Below are 17903 nucleotides of genomic sequence, written 5' to 3'. Positions count from 1 at the left end.
GGGGTTAAAACAGGAAAGGAATCTGAAAGACTCAAGAACAACGAGTGGCCTTTCAAAACTATCACTCTAGAGGTTATATAGGGAATGCAGTAGAATCACAGAGGCAAGAGAAAGGGCAAGCGGGTCATGGCAGAGTTACTGCTGTGAGTGATAAGGGCCTGAACAACAAAGAGTCTGTAGGAGGAGAAAACAAACTCCAATAATATCTGCCCCGATTGAAAATTTAAGAATGATCACCAAAGTAATTTCAGCAACCGTATAAAAAGTATTCACACAGTTCACTGTATATTTCCAAAACGATAAGAATAGGGCTCCAGCAAGAAGACCAGGGCGCTAAAATGAATGGGATCATCCTATCATTTATTAACTCTGCTATGGGTACAAGCCCCTTAGGCTCCTGGGGCCTAGACTGTCACATCTGCAAAAGCAAAATGAGAATGATAATAAAAACATACTTGCTAAAAGGAAAGGGGCTGGCCAGATCAAATGTTGAAGCTATTCTCAGATCAAAAGCACATAATGATTTTAACAGGTGGATCACAAGCCAAAATATATTTTTACATAAGTGATTATCTATTCTCATAAATATAATGCATCATTCTTTTTTCTCTGAAGATCCCTGAAACCTAGTGATAAGGTACACTGTACAATTCATCAATCCATTAAGCAAATATTCATTGGCGGCCTGCTATATGTCCGGAGTTGTGGTAGGTGAGAGCTCTGTGCCTTCAGACATGAGGTAAGTTATGCACACACACTTATATATGTATGTAAGCACTTATACGTGTTTACTTTGTGCTGCATTGACTATTTGCTCTACAAATATTAATCATTTCCTCTTTGAAAATGCGCTGCAAGTAAGTAGTAGTATTATCCATGAGAAACCTTAAGCATAGTTAAATGACTTGTCCATAGTCACGTAACAAATAAGTAATAGAGAGTCAGGATTCAGACTAGCACTGTAGCAAGAGTCTGGGATTTTAACTACTCCGTCAGTGCCTCTCAATATACAATAAATCATGATGAGTTATGTAAAGCAATATAATCCTAATCTCTAAGAGATAATATCTGGAGAATGGGTTCTGATTCGGACTGTAAGCAGTTGGGGGGAAAATTCCCTAAGAAATGGCATTTCCTGTGATTCCACAGAAATGTTTCCTTGAAGACTATGGAGGAAGAACATTCCAGGCAGATAGAACAACACGTAAAAAGGCCATGATGTGACAAAAAGAAAAGAAGCCTCTTAGGGAAACATAAAGATGGAGAGTTTAGCTCAGTTTCATATGAGGACTAATGACATGAAATGAGCTCAGGGATGGAGGCAGGGTCTAATGGAAATGCTAGACAATTAGGCATGTATTCTCTGTCGAACGGCCAGTCACAAAAGGTTTTAAGCCAAATGCAAAATAATTTAATCTAGAACTTTAACAGCTCGCCCTAGCTGCTGTTTAGGAATTGGATGTAAGGTGAGCAAAATTCAAAGGATGGAAAATAATTAGGAGGCTATTGCGGTAACCCAGCTGAACAGACAAAGTGGCTTTGTTATTCATGGAGATGGTTGAAAAAAGGGGTTCAAAACCTATTTTGGAGAAATAATCACTTGCTTGTGATGGTGCACTGCGTCTGCGTTGAGTAAGAAGAGAATTCTGACATGGGCATCTGTGTGGCCGGAGGAGGGACGGGTTCAGGGACACTTGAGGATTAGGGGAGAGAAGCACACAGTTCAAGCGCAGGTGAGATTTCAGTATGTGAGATACGTAAATGAAGATGTCAAGAAATAACGTTGAAAGCAAGAGGCTCAGAAGAAGTCTTGATTAACATAAAAAACACGGAAAGCTTCAGCAGAGAAATTTGGTTTAAAGCCATGTGATTAAAAGTGAAGCAGAGGAGGGGTCTCTGAGAAAACTGAGCAGGAGTAAGATTCCTTGGAGGCAGGAAAGAAGTCAGGAGACTGGACTGCCTTAGATGATGAGAGGAAAACAGTCTCAAGAAGAACACACTGCGGGACAGAGACAGGAAAGATGAGGACTTAAAAGCACCCACTGCACTCATCCCCGTTACACAGGCAGTGTCTGGAGGTCGGGGGTGCGGGTGGAACACAATGGAGCGCGCTGAACAACAATGGGAGGGATTAGCCCGTGCAGAGACAAGTCTTCAGAGCACCTTGGCTGGGAGGCAGAGAATGAACAGGGTGGTCCCTGAAGGGGTGGACGGGGGTCAAGGAGAGGTTTCTTTTTTTTTTTTTAATTTTATTTATTTATTTATTTTTGGCTGTGTTGGGTCCTCATTGCTGCACGTGGTCTTTCTTTAGTTGCGATGAGTGGGGGCTACTCTTTGTTGCAGTGTGCAGGCTTCTCATTGCGGTGGCTTCTCTCGTTGCGGAGCACAGGCTCTAGGCGGGTGCACTTCAGTAGTTGGGGCACGCGCGCTCTAGAATGCAGGCTCAGCAGACGTGGCACACGGGCTTAGTTGCTCCGTGGCATGTGGGATCTTCCCAGAAGAGGGCTCGAACCCGTGTCCCCTGCATTGGCAGGCGGATTCTTAACCACTGAGCCACCAGGAAAGTGAAGGGTCACTAGAGCAAGAGAGGGTTTACCTTGAAGAGAGAAGGAAGAAAACGTTGCAGGCAACAGAACAGAGGTGAAAAACGAAGCTCTTGTGAAGATGGGGAAGGATGGGACACAAGATGCTCCTAGAGGAACAAGCCTGTAAGAAACCGTGTATCCACTTCATTGTACTGGGAAAGAAGAGCGAGGGCTGAGTCCCGCCGCTGGGTGTACAGAGATTTGGTGTGGGGAAATGATATTATTGCCTGTGGCTTTTGTCTCCAGTGGACCATGAAGCAAGGTCATCGGGATAAAGTAAAACAGGAGGTGGAAGGTTTGGAGAGAGTATAGATAAAACAGGAAGTAAAATGTCTTGCAAAGATAAATACTGAATTCTCTCTCACTTTTACTTGGAACACTACTTTTGGGTACATCATATATATGAGAACAAAGCTCCAATATACTTGTTTTCAATAAAGTCAAACACTGAAAAGTCAGTATCTTCAGATCCAAATCCCACTGCCTCCCCCCCCATTATTTGATAATATGACACAATCTTATGCTACACATCCCGTTTTGAAAGCAAAAGAATATGAGAATTCCCGTGTTAGAAAGTAAAAAAATAAAGTAAAAATAAAAAATAGATTGCCAATATATTAACGGTAAAACATCTGACCTTAAAGAATCATTAGAAATGATTACAGGAAATGTTATTATGTGATTTAGTTAAATCATGAAACTTGATAAAATTACAAGTTATGCAGAAAATGAACACTGGATAATGTATTGCCCGGAGTCTTCTGGTTGGCCTTAACCTGCTTTTAACACAGAAGAGTGAAGCATCTCATTAAGTCACTTTAACACAAACTGATTAAATGTAAATTCAATTCATTAAATACAAAGTCAGCGGTGTATAACAGAAATACTCCAATTATACTCATAACAAAACTCATAAATAATGCAAAGAAAGGAATAACTTACAAAGTGTAAGTCCCTATGGCAAACCTTATTCTCCAAGAAAGGAATGAGAAATGTGAAAAGTTCTGACTTAGGTAAGTATATATTTCACAGACATCTTAGACTCACTTGCTTTTAGAATAGAAAAAAAAAAAAAAAAGAACAGATTTACTTTCACGAACTGAAATTACTGTCTTTGGTGACATGTGTCCAGACTGTAATTTATAAACCACATATTTAATACATTAACCACCACTTAGGGCAAGAGTCTAATAATATAGCATTATAAAGCTTTGAAATACTACATGGTGACTGAAAATAGATTTAAGGGGTCCTGCTTTTGTAATCTCTTAAGAAAATACTTCTTTTAAATATGTATACTTAACTAATCCTACAGAGCCCCAAATCCAAACTACCGTCCTGCTCATTCCTTCCCAATTCTAGAAAATTCAACCAAGTGGGGCCCTTATCAGAAAGGCTGAGAAAAATCTCTGCTAGCACGCTGAGACGGGAAGGTGTGTGGGTTAATGTGAGCATCTGGGGTAGCAATGAGGAGGGATTTCTATCTCTGCCCCAGCATTTGCACATTCTTTTGTTTTCCTCTTCCACATACCCTGCTCCTTCCGCCTACAACACTTGTCCCACTTACCTCAACATTCTTTCCTTATAAAAGGCTTTCATGATCTTCCCTGACTAGGTCAAATCACCCCATTAAAAGTTTCATAGGCCTAGATATATCTTTTTTATGGAATACATCACAGTCATAATTCTATATTTCTTTGTATGATATCTTTATAGACTCTCTGACTGGATTAAAAGCCATGGCCAAAAAAGAAAATAGCCATCCCACCACTGTACTTGACATATTAATAGGTCTCCATATAATTGGTGTACAATAAACATACAAAATAAATATTTACTGAATGAATGTATGGAGTTTAAGAAAATTAGAAGATAGTGCACAAATATTGATCAATAATTTAGCTAAAGGCTTCTAAGTATAGAACCTGTATTTTAGTTCTGCAATACCTTGTTAAATTTGTACGTTTATAAATATAAATACTCTGTCCAAAAAGACAGTATTAAAATATCCAAATGAAGATGCATGCAGAACACCTAGCATGGAGCCCGGCACATAGTAAATGTTAAATCAACTGCAACTCTATTGTTTTAAAAATTACTTTAGTAAAAACATTAGTATACTTCATAAGAAATAAGAATAGATTCCTAGATTCATGAGAAAGATTCATATAAACAATATCAGCTTTAGTGACCCTTAAATAAAGCTCACTACTGGGATGGTACAAGTAGCCCTCAAACATTAGTTTAGTTCTTGAAACAGTCTCTGGGAATAACCATGAACAGTAAATTTCAATGCTTCCAATGAACCTTCCTATTAAATATCACAATCAAGTACACATATCAAATTAAAAGGTAATTTAAGATCCAAACAAATTGTTAATTTCTCAAATGAAATAACTTAAACTCTTGGTTTTGTAAAGGCAAGGTCTATTTTTTGTTCTGATGTCCTGTGCTGAATAAGAAGTCATCCACAAAATATTTCTGAGAGACGACACTCTGCTGCTCATTGGATTAACCTGGGATACAAACGATGAAATGCTGACATTGCCTTGATATACGCAAGTCAAAGAGGCATCAAGTTCCTGAAAAGCAACCTTGTCTAGAAATGGCACCTATAATACACCTTCATAGAGTACCAAGGCTCCCACTGAAGAGGTTGGTGGGCTTAAGTAGTTTTCCCCTAGACTGTTGAAGAATTAAAGGCAAAATAAATCCAAAGGTGATATTCTTCCACTTGGAACTGCAGAGAAAAAGTGGCCCATTTAATCTTTGTCTGACCATTCAGTATGTCCTTAATTTCCACCCCCTCACCTCATCCATGTATTTCAAACTCTTTTTTTTTTGCCATGAAAAAGAAATACAGTGTGAAATTATGGGCTCCCGCTGTGTAGATGATCAGCAAAAACAACTCAAATTCAGACTGACCTGCTTTGGAACATGGGATTTTTTAAAATTATAAAATATAAGTAAACTACTTTACATAATTAACTACTGTAAATAATTTATATAACAAATTTATATTATATAAAGTAATTTAAATGGATAAACTAAGTTAAATAAACTGCAAACAATTCTGCGTATCAGGCAGTAGTTACAAATTGTGGTATCAGAAGCGATCTACATTTTGGACACCAGATGGCAATGAAGGAAAGTAAAAGGAAAGTGGACAGAGGCTGTGATCTTAAAAATCTTGGTTGTTTTATTCCTACTAAAATACTTGTTATTTATGTTTATTTTCCCATTTTTCATAGGAAACCAGGAAATATTATAAAGAAACAAAATGGTTATTCTAAAATCCAGAGAAAGTAGCTTATAGCATTTACCCACATGCATTTGTACATATTCCTAGTTAAGAATGATTTTAAGGTTTTATCTATTGCCAAATTACTTTCCAGATATATTGCACCAATTTAAATATGTGTGAGAGTCTCACTGCACTCTCAGACACACTACATTTTTATTTGCTAAACTGTAATTTAAAATAATATTTCAATATTCAATAATTACTTGAATTCCTCAGTGGTTAATGAAGTGAAAGTTTTTCTCACATATTAATTGTCATATAAACCTGTGAATTTTAAGTCCTATTTTTTCCAGTTTGTTGCTTACCTTCTAATTTTAACTTTTGATCCTGTTATTTATGATTTCTAAAAATATTTTTATGCTTAGAAAACCATCCATTATTCAGGTAAATAAACATCTACAGTTTCTACAAATATTTGATGGTTTTGTTTGCTTATTTTACATTTTGGTGTTTAGTCATGGTGGAAATTATTTTCCCCAATAGTATGAGGGGACAATTAGATTAAGCAATTTTTTTTTCAAATAGCCAATTTTCCCTTTCATTGAGTAATTATTGGTTCCTGATCCACTGTGTATAATAAGTTAAGATTATGGATACATTTCTTTTACTATTTGGATACATATTCCTTTTCTGTTCCCATTATTTCACCAGCTTCTTACTTTTTAATGTTAATAATAAAAATATTAGCTAACGTGTACTGAAAATCACAGCTATGCCTATCTAAGAACATCACATGTATTAATTCACTTAACCTTGACCAAGCTTAAAGTCTTAGCTGTAATATGGTTTCCATTATACAGTTGAGGAAATGAGGCTTAGAGTGTCAAGGAAAGTGTTCAGGGTCACTCAACAACCAAGGTCAGGACTCTACTTCAAACCCAAACCCCTGAAACTCTTCTCCATGGTGTCTAATCACTTTTAATTTATGCCAGAAGAATAAGCTGCCATACTCTGTCACGCTACTTTTTCCACCACTATTTTCCTACTTAACTTCAGAACTATCTTTTGTCAAATTAAAACCACATTTACCAATAATTTTGGGACAAACTGGTATCTTCACATGAGTCAGCTTTTCATTCCAGGAAGAATTATTCATCAATTCCACATCTGTTCCTCCATTTCATCTCTTACACATATATCTCATATACTCTTTTCTCTTTCTTAAACTTCAAGTCCTAATGAGATCAATCAAGATGGCAAAGTAAGAGGATGTGAAGCTTACCTCTCCCCACAAACACATCAAAAATACATCGACATGTAGAACAATTCTCACTGAAAACTAACTGGAAACTGTCATCAGGACTCCTGTACAACCAAGGCTGTAAGAAAGATACATATGTAATTGGGTAGGAAGGGAAGAAAAGTGATTGGGTCAGGACCTGTGCCCCTGGGAGGGGACTCAAAGGAAAAGGGAGATTACACAGATGGAGACCGTCCCTGGGGAGCGTGCGGTGTGAGCCACAGATGGGGTAGACCAGTGCTGGTGTCCTGCACCCTTTGGCTGGTGGGAGGACCTCTGCAATGAACAGGAGGGCTGCGGGAAGCCTGGATGTCACTTGTGAGGGGTGCATGCATGCGCTGGCTTGCTCCCAAATCAGGGTGAAGAGAAGACTACTCTAGCGGTTGCTGGTGGCCCATGACCACCTTGCTGCCTGGCTCAGCCCGACCTGAGAGAACGCTCTGGTCCCACTCATCCCATGTCACAGTGCGGCACTGGTTCTGGGGTGGCCACAACTGGGAAGAAGATTCAACACGGGGACACAGAGGCAACCCCATCCCAGGGCGGAGCCTGGGTGGATTGGCAGTGGCCATTGTTGGCACTTACTCAAGCAGCGCAGATTTCTGACGGCAGCTGCTCCATCACAGCTCATGCCCCAATATATGCTGAGAGTCCATGTGGGCCCTGCCTGCCCTGTGGTGTGGCTCTACCACAGAGTGGGGGCAGCAGAGTCTTAGGGCTGTGATCAGCTGTGAGGGACAAAAGGCACTGGCACCCAAGGCTGTGTCTGAGCAGAGCAAGGGAAACAACTGCGGGCACCTGAAAGAGCATCTCATCTGAGACAGCTCAGACTCCTGTCTGTGGACAACATGAGCCAAGAGCTCACATGGGGCCCCCTGGCTTCAGCACGCCCCCCACTCTGGGGCAACGATCCTATTTTGGGGGAGAGAGGAAAACACAAACTTAAAGAGAATAGAACCAACTCAGGCCTGACCATCAAGGCTTTTGCTCCAGCAGCTTGGGATCAGACCCCACCCACAACAGGGCAGTGATGCCCAGTGAGCAGAGGGGAAGTCTTGCCTCACACCCAGCTTCAGCTTTACCCCTCTGTGTGCAGTCCCACCCCGTACCAGGGTGACAGATGCCAGCACGTCCTGAAGAAAGATGTTACATCCACGTCAAATCCAGCTCTCCCACCAAAGGCACTGGGCACATGCAGTCTGTACAGGGACACTCTCACATACGCACACACATTTAAAACTGCAGGGCTTCCCTGGTGGCGCAGTGGTTGAGAGTCCACCTGCGGATGCAGGGGACACGGGTTCGTGCCCTGGTCCGGGAAGATCCCACATGCTGCGGAGCAGCTGGGCCCGTGAGCCATGGCCGCTGAGCCTGCGCGTCTGGAGCCTGTGCTCCGCAATGGGAAAGGCCACAACAGTGAGAGGCCCGCATACCGCAAAAAAAAAAAAAAAAAAACCTGCGATAGGTAACTGCTTCACCTAAATTCATAGAGGCAGAGAAATTTAAGCAAAATTAAAAGGCAGAAGAACTGCTCTCAATTAGAAGAGCAAAAGAAAATCCCTGAATAAAAGAGCTAATGAAACAGGAATAATTTACCAGATAAAGAATTCAAAGCATTGGTAATAAAAATGTTAACTGGAAAGCATAGATGAACACAGTGAAAACTTTAACAGAGAACTAGAAAATACTACAAAGACCCAATCAAAAATAAAGAATTCAGTACCTGGAGAAAACAAACAAAAAAAACCCCAACACACTATAAGGAATGAGTAGCAGACCAAGTGATACAGCAGAATGCATAAGTCATCTGGAAGACAGAATAATGGAAACCACCCAAACAGAACAGCAAAAAGAAACACAAATTTAAAAACATGAAAACATTTTAAGAGATTGCTGGAACAACAAGTATACCAACATTTGCATCATGGGGGTCCCAGAAGGAGAAGAGAGAGAAAAGGGTATTTAAAATGTATTTGAGGAAACTACAGCTGACAACTACCCAAACCTGAAGAAACAGATATCCAGAAGCACAGAGAGTCCCAAACAAGATGAACCCAAACAGACCCACACCAAGACACATCATAATAAAAATGGCAAAAGTTAAAATTCTAAAGGCAATGAGAGAAAAACAAAGAGTCATACAAGGGAATCCACATAAGGCTATCACCTGATTTCTCTGCAGAAACTCTGCAGGTCGAAAGAGAGTGACATGATATATTCAAAGTCCTTAAAGGGAAAAACCTGCAACCTAGGATACTTTACACAACAAGATTATAATTTAGAATAGAAGAAGAAATAAAGAACTTCGCAGACAAGCAAAAACTAAAAGAGTCCATCAATACTAAACATACCCTAAAAGAAATGTTACAAGGTCTTCTCTAAGTGAAAAAGAAGTAAGAATCTGTATGAAAGGGGAAATCCCACTATGAAATGCAAATATATTGCACATACTGAGGATCAACCACTTAAATACGCCAGTATGAAGATTAACAGACAAAACACTGTAAAAGAACCATAACTACAGTAAACAAGGGATAAACATGAGGATGCAAAATATGACATCAAAAACGCAGTATGTGGGTGAGGAGAGTAAAATGTAGATCTTTTAGAACGTGTTTGAACTTAAATGACTATCAATTTAAAACAACTAGATACAGTTATAGGTCAACATGTATGAACCCCATAATAACCATAAATCAAAAACCAACAACAGACGTAGAAAAAAATAAAAAAAAGGAACACAAGCATACTACTAAAGAAAATCATCAAACCACAAGGGAAGAAGCAAAAAGAAATGAACAGAGAAGAACTATAAAAAATACCAGACAACAAGTAATAAAACAGCAATAAGTACATACCTACCAATAATTACTTCAAATGTACATTTAATCCAACAATGCATAAAAAAGATCATACACCATGATCAAGTTGGATTTATTCCATGGTACAAGGATGGCTCAACATATGGAAATCAATCAATTTGACAGACCACATTAACAAAAGGAAAGACAAAAACCACATGATTATCTCAATAGATGCAGAAAAAGCAGTTGACAAAATTCATCATCCATTCATGATATAAACTCTCATCAAAGTGGGTGCAGAGGGAAAATATCTCAACATAATAAAGGCCATTTATGACAAATTCACAGTTAGTATAATATTCAATGGTGGGCATGTAAATTTGTGTAGCCACTATGGAAAACAGTATGGAGGTTCCTAAAACACTAAAAATAGAACTACTATATGATTCAGTAATTCCACTCCTGGGTATATATCCAGAAAAAACAAAAACACTAATTCTAACTGATACATGCGCCTCAATGTTCACAGTAGCACTGTTTATCATAGCCAAGAGACAGAAGCAACCCAAGTGTCAATAAACAGACAAATATATAAAGAAGATGTGGTATATATTTACAATGGAATATTAGCCATAAAACAATGAAAATATGCCCTTTGCAGCAATGTGGATGAACCTAGAGAATATTATGCATAGTGATGTAAGTCAGAGAAAGACATATACCATACGATATCACTTATATGTAGAATCTAAGAAAGAAAACAAATGAATGTAAAGAGTAAAACAGAAATAGACTCACAGATATAGAAAACAAACTAGTGCCTACCAGTAGGAAGAGGGAAGACGAAGGGACAAGATAGGGGTATGGGATTAAGAGGTACATACTACTGTGTATAAAATAGATAAGCAAGGGCTTCACTGGTGGCGCAGTGGTTGGGAGTCCGCCTGCCGATGCAGGGGACACGGGTTCATGCCCCGGTCCGGGAGGATCCCACATGCCGTGGAGTGGCTGGGCCCGTGAGCCATGGCCACTGAGCCTGCGCGTCCGGAGCCTGTGCTCCGTAACAGGAGAGGCCACAACAGTGAGAAGCCCGTGTATCACACACACACAAAAAAGCAAGAGGGATATATTGTACAGCACAGGGAATTATAGCCATTATCTTGCAATAACTTCTAATGGAGTATAATCTGTAAAAATACTGAATCACTATGCTGTATACCCAAAACTGGTAAAATATTTTAAATCAAAGATACTTCAATAAAAATAAATAAATAAAATAAAATAAAACGCAGGTCCTAAATATATTAGTAAAAGTACTGCTAGGTAATTCATGGCTCTTGCTAATATTGTGAATGTGATTTTAATTTCTATTATTAATCCTTGTTCAGCGAAAACCAGCCATGTGGTCACCCTCCCATGGTTAGAGGTGCCACAAGTATCTTTGCTAATAGCACTCTGGGACTTGACCACTCCTGTCCTCAAATTGATGTTGCTGTCCCCTAACATTGGTTGCTGGCTTACAGTTTCCTTGGCCTATAGAAAAAAATTTTTAATAAAGAATTGACCATTTTTTAATTTAGTTTAGGAAAACCAGGTCTAGGCCAGGCCCTGCCTGTAACAAGCACCCACAGCCATGGCTGATTCAATCATTTCCTCTGAGCTTCAGGTTTTTCTTTCTGAAATAAAAGCCTTTGCTAGATCACTTGGAAAGCCCCTCAAATTCTAAAATCATATTTATATCTGATAATTTTAACTATGATGGAAAAATTACATAAATGCATAGGAATAATAAATTCTGTATAGACCAAAAGAAAATGGCATCAGTAAAAAGTGAAAATATTGAGAACATTATTAAGACACAATTTATGTTTGCCTCTAATTATAAATCATGGCCCATCAAAACTTCTGATAAGTGTTGTCATTTTTAAACAAATATTCCCATTCACTTGAATCATGACATGCCCAAAATTCAGTCTGTTGACTTTTGTCAAAAACTTGAAAGAATTTCTGAGTAAGTCCCAAGTATCTTTTTTAATATATTCTATTTACATGTTGGTACAGAAAACTTTTAAACCTCTCTAATTATAGGCATTTATAAGAATTTCAAGCAATTGAGAGTGTGCTACTCTTTTGCTTCAGAATTAATTTATATTTAGCTTCCCTGCTCATATCAACTTGATATTTATATTTTCTCAACCATCTTTTAATCAACCAGTGTGCAATTCTGATTCCAGAGCACTCATTCAACTAGAAATATGGGCAGCTTTCTCTCCATCATTCTCGAGATATAATAATTCTATCAGTATTATTCCTAATATAAGTATTTTTCTCATAGCCCTGTGGAAATTTGCGTGCCAGCTCCCAAAGATGAAGCTTTACTGAAATGACCAAATGATCACATACTCTGTGATCACTTCCTCTTCACCCACACTGTGATGCAGAGCTGACCAATACGTCTAATATTTTCACGGTACATGAAGCTGAGTACTTGGAACATCTTCCCTAATTGAAAAAAAAAAAATGTGATGACGGCTGGCTTTGCCTAAAGAACACAATGAGCAAGATACACAACACCTAATGTGTTTGCAGAGTAGAGATACTGTCATACTGACAATATGAGTGAGAATAACTCTGGTCACTTAAAACACAAAGATATTTTATCACTGACTGAAATTTGTTATAAAATGACATCTATATAGCACTCTCCCCACTGCCCCAGCTAACTTTACTGTTGTCTTATTTTAAGAAATGGCCACGGCCACCCCAACCTTCAGCAATCACCACCCTGATCAGTCAATGGTCAGCATCAAGGCAAGATCCTCCATCAGCAAAAAGATTAAGACTCAGTGAAGGGGGCTTCCCTGGTGGCGCAGGGGTTGAGAATCTGCCTGCCAATGCAGGGGACCAGGGTTCGAGCCCTGATCCGGGAAGATCCCACATGCCGCAGAGCAACTAAGCCCGAGCGCCACAACTACTGAGCCTGCGCTCAAGAGCCCGCAAGCCACAACTACTAAACACATGCACCACAACTACTAAGCCTGTGCTCTAGAGCCCGTGAGCCACAACTACTGAGCCCACGTGCTGCAACTACTGAAGCCCACGCACCTAGAGCCCTTGCTCCACAACGAGAAGCGACTGCAATGAGAAGCCCATGCACCGCAATGAAGAGTAGCCCCTGCTCTCCACCACTAGAGAAAGCCTGCACGCAGCAATGAAGAGCCAACCCAGCCAAAAATAAATAAAATAAATACATTTATAAAAAAAAAAAGACTCAGTGAAGGCCCAGATGATGATTAGCATTTTTAGCAATAAAGTATTTTTTAATTAAGGTATGTACATCATTTTTTAAAGACAATGCTATTGCACTCTTAATAGACCACAATTTAGTGTAGACATAACTTTTATATGCACTGGGAAGCTAAAAAGTTCGTGAAACTTGCTCTATTCTGCTGTCTGGAACTGAACCGGTAATATCTCTGAGGTATCCCTGAATTTTGAAAAATTTTACCTGTTAGGTGCAGTTATTCATATGTGTTTACTGGACGTGAAGTCTTTTCATAGTCCTTATAGACCCACCAAATAAATCAATAACTGTTGTACTTTTAAAAACTATAGTTCAATTCAAAATGCAAGTATTCCCTCTGCCTCACCTTAAGAATTACTTTGCTATTTCAAAAACTGCAAATACAGTTAATTTCTAATTATAAAAAACTATCTTGAGTGCATCATGTAATTAATGGAAAAATATTTATCATACTTGTCAACACCTTCCTATAAACTTTCCTTATACTTGCAAAGCAATTAAGTTATCCTCTGGCAATCTTTCTTTTGAAAAATTAAATAACCTTGATTACTTGCCCTGCAAGTAATATAATTACTAAATTTGTCCATTATTTCAGACTCTTTTCTTCACAGTCTGTAATTTTTTATGTCTTTTAAATGAAGATAATTCTAAGAAGCACTGATTTTTTTTGCCTTAACAAACAGTATTTTAAAAAAAATTGAAATATAGCTGACTTACAATATTGTGTTAACTTCAAGTGTACAAATAGTGATTTAGTTTTTTTTTTCTTAAAGAAACAAGTATATAAGAGAGAGAAAACTCTGGCTCTCTTAATGAACTTAATTCTACTCCTTCCTTCTGCTCTTTTTTAATACCTCCCTCCAAAAAGCAAATGGCTACAAAATAAAATATTCATAAACGTCCATAAAACTAGCAATTCTATGAATTAAAAGGTCTTAAAATCTAAGTCAATGATATGCATGATCAGTTATAATAAGCCCCAGACAGATGCCTGCTGGACTTTGCTAAAAGTACCTCCCTAAGGTACCCCGATTTCCTCATTGCTTAATAATCACCTGGGAGACTTGCTCAATGCAGATTCTGGCTCTGCAGGTCTGGGGTAGAGCTTGGGATTCTGCATTTCTAACCAGCTGCCAGGTGCTGCTCAGGCTGCTTGGCCACAGACCTCACCTTAAGAAGGAAGGGCATAAACTACAATATTCTTGTTTGTTGACATAAATGAGATATGAATCAACATAAAGTTTTCCTGAAATCTAGATGGATGACTATTTGATAAGACATGAAATGAAATTACTCTCCTAGAATTCATATGTCACAAAACTGTACTGGTGTGCCAAATATCTTTTATTTTACTTGAATTCTCGCAAAAGGGCCTGTTTTGCAAGGGTGGAGAAATCACTTTTAAATTTAAATTGTGCCACAACTTACAAATGTGCTCATTATCATATGCACAGTAGGAAAGTTCCTAAGCTAAGAAAACCATGCCTTTGTCTAGGAACACATGAGGGATATTTTAGAAAGGAAACTGAAATTTAAAGCACATAGGAAAAGGAACAATCCAAATCATGTCTTTCTTGCATATACAGTGCAATTCGATACTTAAACAAAGCCCCACTCTGACACTAGTAGGTGTTAAACTGTCAAGCCAAGAACTGGGAAGTGTCTGAGATTTATCCTTCTTGCAAGCTAATGAGTAATCCACCTACAGCTTCATAGACACTGGCAGAAAAATACAAGCCCTTTGGGTCAGAGAGAAAAGGCCGCTTACTACTCATAGCAATACCAATAGCAGTACCAAGAGCCAGACTGCCACCTTTGCTCACACTCACAACTCAGTTCCCACAGGAGGATGGGAAGAGGGCCGGGGGTCACCTGCATAGGCAGTAGGTGTGTTTCAGGCAAGGAATCCCAAGATGAGGAAGGCCTTGATCTCATACAGGGGCTGCTGGCAGCTGACCCATCCTCCTCTCCAGATAGACAATATCTTAATTACTCTGCATTGTATGTAAATCTCTTCTGGGGAAGGAGACATCTCTATCTTTACTTATCCTGGAATGTACATAAATCTGGGCAAACTGACTGTAAATGCTCAGACTTGAAGCAATGTGACACATTCACGAAGAACTGTCTCCTAACAGTTGGTAGAAAAATGTTGGAAGATGACAACAGCAGCAAAAATAATAATAACCAGAAAAATGATTACAATAAATACGCACTTTTCATGTGTTATTCCATTTGGTGCTCAATAACTTAAAGGCAAGTTAAATATGGTTCTATTTCAAAGAGGAGAAAACAGATCTGTAAGCCTTAAGTAACTTGTATAAGCTCACATAACTAGTAGTTTTGAGGCAGGAGGCAGATGGGCACCCCGCCCCCCATGGCCAGCAATTGGAGATTCCTTCCCTGTAGACGGATACTCCAAGACGAGAATAGCAGGACAATTGAGAGAGAAGGCTGGGTGCTGCCCAAATAGAAGACAACAGACCACGTATTTCCATTCTTGAAGTCAAGGAGACCCTCCCAACTAGAAAGCTTCTTGGAGGTCAAAAAGGGAGGGGGCGCCACCCCATTGTAAGTGATGTCAACTACCCATAAGCCTTTTCACTAGAATCCATCTTGGCTCACAGATGCACAGGCACACGTGGCAGGATCCTGAGATACACCAAATACGGACTCAGAACTAGGCAAATCAAATGACTGGCCAAAGGAAACTTGGAAGAAATGCCCCAAAGAGTGATTCAAACTACCGCGAGGGTGCAACTCTCTCTCTGAGTCCGCCCACGTGTCTAACCACATGTACTGTACTCCTTTCCCTCCTAATAAATACTTCACTTGTTTCACTACCTTCTATCTCTGTGGGAATTCTTTTCTGCAAAGCCGAAGGGCCAGGGCCTCGTCACTGGCCACTGGTCTAGTGGCTAGGATTTGGTGTTCTCACGGCTGCGACCCGACCTCAATCTCTGCCTGGGAGCTGAAACCCTGCTTCAAGGCGCTGCAGGCCAAGGCCACCTGAGATCAGTTTCAAAGGTTGTGCATTACTCCTATGCAATTCTATGAGTACATATAAGAGGCAGGATTGTGAGGAAAGTGGGAAGTAGGGCACTTAACCAGAACTTAGCCTGACTAATGTCACCAGATCCTTTCATCATGATCATCCCTTCCCAGCCTCCTATGTGGCTACGGATCCTCACTCCTCATTTTGCACTGGCATTTAGAGATTGTCACCTCTAGAATTGTTGTTTAGTGACTACAGTTGGGGCAAGGGGTAGAGTTGATTTTTTTTTTTTAAAGTTATCTCCTACAACTAATAGCAAAGATATTATAAGGAGTATTTTGATTATTTCTTTCTGATGAATTATCAAAGATAGCATTTTAAAATGACCACAAGTCAGGAAAGCTTCCCGCAAGAAAACTGACTCAAAGATCATTAACGAAATCCTAACATTTGCATCTAATTCTTAAATAAAAATATGTGATTTTACTGAAACACAAGACCATCTTCTTCAGTTGTTAATTTTTCATATATTGTCCATAATCAGCATACATTTTCCTTTCATCCTCCACTGGCTTGCAGTATTTTTCTCCTAATACGTCAAACTTCCTCACTTTCATAAACAAATACCACTTTTTGTGTCAACATTTGAAATTTTGCCTGCAAATCAGAACATGCTGTGATTGAATTGCTGCTCTTATCATCTACCACTTAGTTCTATCAAAGTATATAACTGGATTAGTGGGAAAACAGCTACATTATGCCTGCATTTAAGCTTTGCCTAACAGCAGGCTTCCTGTCTGCAACAAAGAACAGCCCTGGAGATTACAGAAACACTAGGAAATGATCAACATTTGTTCTGACATTTTATGTGTGATTGAAGCATAAAAATTACCGTTCTCAAAAAAATAAAGAAACTTAGATACATAAGCCTAAAAGTGAGAAGCTGCTTAATTTTTCTGTCTGATGGTTCTAGGCAACATTGGGAAAGCGTTCATACAGACTGCATCATAACTCTGGATGACAGACATGATCTTAGGTTATGAGGATGAAGAGAAATGCATGAGGGCTTTGTGGGAAGATTACTGTCAGAATTAATTATAGAATCACTACCAGATTTCCTCAGTGCCTTATTATTATGCCTCCCTGAAGTTACAAAAGCTAAAAGTTATATTGCTTCTTTCCTAGACTTTCAAGCAGTTTCAGAGAGAAAAATATACAAGCACATCTGCGTGCATACACACACATAAAGCCCAGGAGATTATAACTATATTAGAAGGGTTTTTTTTTTCCATAGAATCTCTACATCATTAAGTTATTACATTTCTACTTAATGAGAAAGGCCTAACTTTTAAAGACAAAAATATGATTTTACTTTTCTTTGACCAAAATGTTACATAAGAATTAATTCTTTTAAGTTTTTTAAAACTAATTTTTATTGGAGTATAGTTATTTTACAATGTTGTGTTAGTTTTAAGTCTCTTTAAATGTATCACTTTCAGGTATTTTTTTCACCCAACTAATAAAAATGAAGAATTTCTTTTAAATTATGAAGTTGATGTGGTTGACATTAAATATTATATAAATGTAAATAACAATCTATGTAGTTTGATAGAAGCAAAAGGACACATGATAAAGGAAGTAAATAAATTTATAAAAGGAGACACATTACCT

General features: G+C 38.7%; 1 protein-coding gene across 4 annotated transcripts in view; it reads right to left on the bottom strand.

Annotated features, from left to right (window-relative positions):
• Positions 1-17903, bottom strand: part of CACNA2D1 (calcium voltage-gated channel auxiliary subunit alpha2delta 1) — a 514317-nt gene that overhangs the window by 97298 nt on the left and 399116 nt on the right. The gene's annotated exons all lie outside the window — the stretch shown is intronic.

This window comes from Aethalodelphis obliquidens, unplaced genomic scaffold (assembly GCF_003676395.1).
Source record: "Aethalodelphis obliquidens isolate GAN/ISIS:26980383/991018 unplaced genomic scaffold, ASM367639v1 scaffold27, whole genome shotgun sequence".
NCBI classification, from domain to species: Eukaryota; Metazoa; Chordata; class Mammalia; order Artiodactyla; family Delphinidae; genus Aethalodelphis; species Aethalodelphis obliquidens.
This window is presented reverse-complemented; position numbering and strand designations above follow the sequence as displayed.